Source organism: Cavia porcellus, unplaced genomic scaffold (genome assembly GCF_034190915.1).
Source record: "Cavia porcellus strain 051 isolate PalLab524CR breed Dunkin Hartley unplaced genomic scaffold, mCavPor4.1 scaffold_1, whole genome shotgun sequence".
NCBI classification, from domain to species: Eukaryota; Metazoa; Chordata; class Mammalia; order Rodentia; family Caviidae; genus Cavia; species Cavia porcellus.
Window position 1 is genome coordinate 17,131,071 of NW_026947484.1, and position 6,528 is coordinate 17,137,598.

Sequence of the window (6,528 nt, forward strand, 5' to 3'; positions counted from 1 at the left end):
ATGGGCTGGCAAGATGGTCAACAGGCCTTCTTCCACCCAGAGGAAGCTGAAAGGGCCTACAAGACCCCCAGTGAACAGTAGGATCCTGACTGAGGCGCACACTACACACAGGTGGGTATGTAGGCTTGGAACAACCTGAAACCACAGAAACAACAGGAACTAAGGGCTGGCTTACATCAATGCTCCTAGACTAGCCAGCCTAGGAAGACTATAGGACTCACCCAACAGACCCTGCAGGAGGAACTCAAGTGACTGGCCCCAGCCCTACACTGAGGGATCCAGCAATAGAGCAAACGTCAGCACACAGTAGGACCATAAGACATACAGGATGGACAGTTGAGACTAGCAGAATTGAAAAGACCAAAATATTAACCCAAGAGATGAAAATGAAATTTACATTTTAGAGCAATAGTTTGGGGACTATACAGACTCTTTGTACATTGAGACTATCCATCATTGTCACATATCAAGAATAAATTCTTCTTATGCAGATTTGGAAAAATGAATGATTGAGTTAAGATACTGACAGTTTCAGTAAAGCAAGAAAAGAAAGTTCAAGCAGTTGTCCAACCATCAATGTCCAGCTATTCCTTATGATCAAGTTTGGGTTCTGGATTCCTTACGCAGAGCATCATGATACTATCACTATAAATGATGTTAATGAGGGCAACTGTAGCGGATAAACTGACTATACAATTATTCTAAATTTTCTTTACATTCACTGACTTTCCCAGCTTACCTTCAGCTACAGTCATGTGACACTGCCCTAGATTAAGGAAAATTTTGATGGCCAAAAGACTGTCTTTCCCAGTAAAAGAAATCAATTAACCTTCACCCTGCTCTTTGACCCTGACTTGAATACAGATTCTCTGTCCAGAGACTTAACAATCATTGAGAACTCATGAGGAAATCTCAAGGCAGCAGCAAAGACCCTATATCTGGCATCTTTATGCTACAAAATAAAAACCAACAGCTTCTACTTTCCAAGGATTTGATTAGGTCATAATAAAAAGACTTTATCTGAACTACCACATGATGGGCTGTTACTTGAGCCAAACACATTGCCCAGTGATACAGTACCCTGGCCAATACTTAGCAAGAACACTTTTAACCAGCAGGGGACAGGGAAAACACAGGAGACGAACCTTCATTTACCATTTTAATAGCAGTTGGTTACTTCTTGAATGTTAGGATGATACACCCCATTGCATAAAAGAGAATCCAGCGGGGTGACTTACAGCACTTAACCTCTTTTTGTATGACACTGAACCCCTCTTCTCAAGTCTCCTTTGAGCTCCTAATATTAATAGCACTGGCACCCCTGAACTGTTGATTTCAGGTTGCAGGTCCTTTCCAATGGTTCTCTGTTGGACCCGTGGACAAGTCAGGGCAAAATCAATCATGCAGAACTCTGCAAAACACAAGAAGACTGTAGAAAAGCTCCTCTTGGAAAAGGACTCTGTAAAGTCCCAACTATTAAATTTGTTTTTTCTTTTCTTTTTATCGGCACCAGGGGTCGAACTCACAACTGCATGCTTGCAAGGCAGGCGCTTATGCCGCTGAGCTAAATCCTCATCCCCTGTTTCTTTTATTTTTTAAAGTAAGCAGTCTAATATTATCCACAGTTGCAATTCATATGAGTCCCTTCTTCCGTGGTCTCTACAGTGGTTAGAACTCTTTAGTTGGAAGTGGTAGAGGTTCTTCTCTGACAGCTAAAACACACAAGGGAGATAATTCAGTTCACATAAATCACGCATGATAAAGGTGGGAATGGAGCTCACCTTGGGGTGGGCAAGGACCACGTGGTCATCCTGCTTTGCCTGGAGGCTTCAGTCTTGGTACAGCAGGCTGGTTCTCCTTGCAGCCCATGGGCCATCAGCTTCTTAGTTCAGACCCAGAGAAGGAACGGCATCTCTTGCTCTGCCTCAGCACAAGAGGAACCCGGGGGGAAAAGTCAGTAGGCATTTTCTGAGGTTATGAAGTCCAGCTTTTATACATATAAAAAAACTGTTTGTAGCTACTTGCTTTCTAAGATAAATATTCAATACCCTGAAGTAATGAATTTTTTTCTTTAAGCTTTTAAGTTCAAACTACAAATCTTATTATTCTATCTATAAATCTAATAAATTTTTAAGAGGCACTTTACAATTTTGGCAATTAAATTCCCTTAAACAGTCTAAACCACATTTATAAATGTAATATATATGATTTTCTTTTTAAGTACTTCAAATACTTGACTAACAAGCAAAACTTTCTCAGTACCTAAGCAGTTCTTATAAATCTAATGAATTAAACTTTTAAGTATCGTGACCTTTAAGTTCCCTTAAATCTTTCAATGCTGTTTACAAACTTAGCCAACTTCTCTTGGAACTTTCAACTCAAAAGCTTTCATTTGAAATCTACCACTTAATTAGAGATTTAAACTGGAATCACATGGCTAATTACAAAGCTGACTGGGCCATAATCTCGTAAACATTAAAAACACTTTACAAACATTGCAAACACGTCAATTGCCAGACTTAGTGGGATTGTCTTAAATTCAATACAAAAATGTTAAAACTGTGGGTTTTCCTTACCTCATCCTCTCTGTGGTTGAAACGTTTCAAGGTTGGAAAATATCTGAGAAGGGCACACTTCTAAAACTCCCAGAACACAGAACCTACCTTCTCACTGGTTGGTGTTTCTCATTAGCCCTGGGTTAGACGTAGACACAGGGGCTGAGGAGTTCAAGAGCCTTGGTGTCACTGTTGATACTTTCCTTACAGATGTCCTACGTTCCTTTTAAACGATCTGCACTGGGGGCGGGCGGGGGGCAGTTTTCTCAGCCCATTTCCTACACGTGGGGTGCATGCAGCTGAACTGAGCTCTTGAATCAAGGCATAAACACTTAGCTAATTAGCTCCTAATTTCTTTGAGGGAATTGCAACCAACTCGTGTCCATGAATTCAGTTACCTTCCATTTAGATTGCCCTACAATGAGCCCCAAGTGCTGGAGTCAACCATCAACATGCTGGGCCAGGTGAGTTAAACATCTGGTCAAGCATGAGCCCCTCCTATTCCAGATGGCACAAGGAGAGCAACGGAAGAAGAGTGAAACAGCTGGAGAACAAGAAGCTGCTTGCATGGTCCCCCCTTCAGCCAGCCTAGTGCTCCTTCCTGATGAGCCTTCTAATCCCAGTCAGTGTCACTTCCTCAAGATGTTCATCTGGCAGAACACGCTCCTCGATCGTGACCAGGGTCTTTGCATGGCTCACTCTCATGATGTCACTCCAGGACCCTTTCAGTACCCAGTCATTTGGATACCTCTGATGGATAAAATGTGATGGATGATTTAGGGTGCTGTAAACATGCTGTGTGCTTTTACAGGTTTCCTTCTTTATGCACACCGGCAGGTCCTTTTCTCACTTGGGTGCTCACCAAGATCACATTCATATGTCAACAATACACTCTAGAATATCCTCTCTCAATACTGTTTTGGCTGTATCCTCTTCTGGGGCCCCACGGCACCTCTGTGAGTCTTTTTAGCACATACTACAAAGCTTGGTAATTATTTGTCATCATTTTTACTTACTATTAGATCATAATTTCCTTGAAGGCAAGACTGTTTCTTTGAAGGCAAGACTCTCCATCATTGGTCGCTGGAAATGATGTAAGCACTGAACTCTAGTACAGTTAATACTGTTCTCTAAATCTGCAGTGGAAACTAATGATTGTGTGTGTGTGTGTGTGTGTGTGTGTGTGTGCCCACATGTGCACATATAGGGATATATGTGTATATGAGAAAGAGAAAATGAAAAAGAGGATGAATTTAGGAACCATAGTGAAGTCAGTTAATGATCTCAGAACCAGAAGAAATACTAAAACCATTAAAGTCACAGGCAAATCTGGGGCACGAAATCTTCAAGGTCTTCTGTGTTCTTTCTAAACCATAAAAATGGCAATACTTAAAAAATGCTTAGGATTATTGACCATATGTTAGGTAGCTTAGTAACTATATTCTTTTTCAAAATCCTATGACACACCCAAGGGAAGGTTACATAGTTTCCCAGTGCCTCCACACACACACAGCTCACCTCCTGGAAATATTACTCTATCATGAAATGGGACCCGGTAAGAACAAACAAAGTCATGAAGATGACAAAGTAGAAAGAAAGAACAGAGAGAAATCTAGGAGAAGAGCTTTCCAAAGGCTGAGGACTCTCCATTCATAGACAGATGGCACCTTTGCACAGGAATATTTTTTAATATTATTTAGCGCTTGTTGTGTCTGAGTGAATACAATCCATTTCATTGCTTAATGAACCCGGGCCACATCTTAATGTTTGACCAAATCCACAATTAATGGCCCTATAGGGCAGTCGTCCTCTAAAGAATTTGCTGCAACATAATTAGCAACCATCCCCACTGATTAGGATTTATGTTGTTTTAAACTGAATTCACTAGTTTGACTAGACTACCATGGCATCCACAAAAGCTCAGCTTCATCCTGTGGTACCTTTGGCTAGCTAGCTATCAGGACCTCCAGTTTTTCATCACTTTAGCAAACATTTCTCCATCTCTTCTCCTAGGGCCAGGCTAAGATGGTCAGAGGGTGAATGAATCCAAGGATTCTTGCATATTTTGTTATTTGGGTCACTTTTGTACTCTCTGCCGAACCCAAAGTCACTCCAACTGATGACTCTTTCAATATTCAGTCTAAGCTAGACACAACTGCTAGCAAGTAACCCAGGATCCGTGAGGTTGCTTTTGAATGGACTTTTGGCAGTAGGAGCTCTCTGGGATGGGTTTCAGGATTTGGACATTTATTGGTACTGAGAACAGATATATGAGGTGGGAACTAAGGTTATAGAAAATAGACAGAGACCAAGGAACAGTACTTTCCTGTTTTAATCATGTGCTGACACATGTCTCTATGGTCTCTTTAGTTTGAAAAGCAAAACCATTTCCCTCATTACAAATGCAGGTTGGAAATGGTTCCGTGTGTTCTTAAAGTGACAAATGCCAAGTTGTGAGTGTACGCATGTATATGTGTCATGCTGTGTTTGAAGGGGACCATGAAGCTTTCTGTAATTAATGAACGCTCAAAATCATGCTAAAATATTTACAATGTCCCTCCCTTCTTGATGCTGGGAAGACTTTTCTGTGTATGAGTTGTGGGTCCATTTGTAATTCCATGCTGCTTTTAAAATTTATCCCTTAGTCTGCTCATCTGTGAAATAGAGATTGGGGCATACCATCTTTATTCTTTCACATAGCTTTACAATTTCAGAATTCGAGATAAGCAGCAAATCCTTGCTGATGCAGTATAAATATCTCCCATTTGTATTAATTCAATACCCAGCAAACAATGTATTTAGTATTGACACTCTCCAGCAGAAGAAATACAGGATGTATCATCTCCTTTATGGGTTGCTGATTTGTTTCTCTGGCTGGGATCTAACACCAAATCAACTGGCCTTGAATGTTACTGATCAAGCATAAGGTTCCTCTTTTGCTAAAGACAGAGCTAAAGTTATGGACCAATGGCCTCAATCTGTCTCCAAATTTGAGCAACTGTGTGTGCTCATTCACTTAGGGCCACACAAGCTGTTTATTGGAAAGTGCACTCTTGAATCTCTTCTCAAGGCTTCCCCTGAAATGGGCTGTGTGTTTCTAAAATTCAGTCCTTTCCTTTAGTCCTGTGACTAACTCAATTTTAAAGTTGACCCTTTGATCTTTGAAGACCTTTAACAAAACCAATAATGGGTTATAAAATGGTTGCATAATGCACTGGCCTCTTCATGGTCATCGTGACGCGATTACTTTGTCTTATTAGGGAAACAACTTTGAGTCCTACTGAGTCTGATTTAAGGAACAGAACCTAAGTGCACGACCTTCTTCTGGAGCATGGGGCACCGCCTGCATCAGTTTGGCAAGCTCTGCGCTCCGGACTTCTGCGTTATACGCTTCTTACAGCTCTGACACGTCCTCAATATATCTTGTCATTCTTGGCTAATAAAATTGGTTTTATGCCAAGTCAACCATTCTCTCAAATCCTGGGTGTCCTATCTCATCACGTCTTTCTTTTATCATGGAATAAAGTGCAGCGATGTTTGACCAATATCATGTGTTTCTTTGTTCTATCCTCCAAATAGAAACCTCTCCCAACATAACACCAGGTATTTTTTTAAACTATGACTTTATTCCTTCTCACTTTTCTATGGCTGAGATTTATTCTAAGATTTTTCAAGATGTGTGGCTCTTTGTTCTCTTGAATACAGTCACTGACAAACAAAAGAATTCTTATTCTCTATAAGCCCATCAATATGCTTAGCAAACTCTTCCTCAACTGGGGCATCCTGCTTCCCATTAGAAACATTTCAGTTTGCATTACAGAGCTATATGATCGGGCTTTCACTCTGTTTCTCCTATAACCCCGGGAGCTGTGAAATCTGTACCATTTAGTCCCTTTTGCCATATTGTCCACTGCATTTTAAAATTAAGTCATGTAAGGTTAAATGTGCTGTCTCGTATACCTATACAAGCACA

The 6,528-nt window shown here is 40.7% G+C and overlaps 1 long non-coding RNA gene across 1 annotated transcript; it reads right to left on the reverse strand.

The window, feature by feature from the left end:
• Positions 1–1,169: 1,169 nt before the first annotated feature.
• On the reverse strand, positions 1,170–2,772 carry LOC134470816 (uncharacterized). Its single transcript, XR_010039976.1, has 3 exons — positions 2,664–2,772; positions 1,782–1,920; positions 1,170–1,411 (listed from the first exon to the last, which is right to left on the reverse strand). It is a non-coding gene; the product is annotated as an uncharacterized LOC134470816 (long non-coding RNA).
• Positions 2,773–6,528: the final 3,756 nt, after the last annotated feature.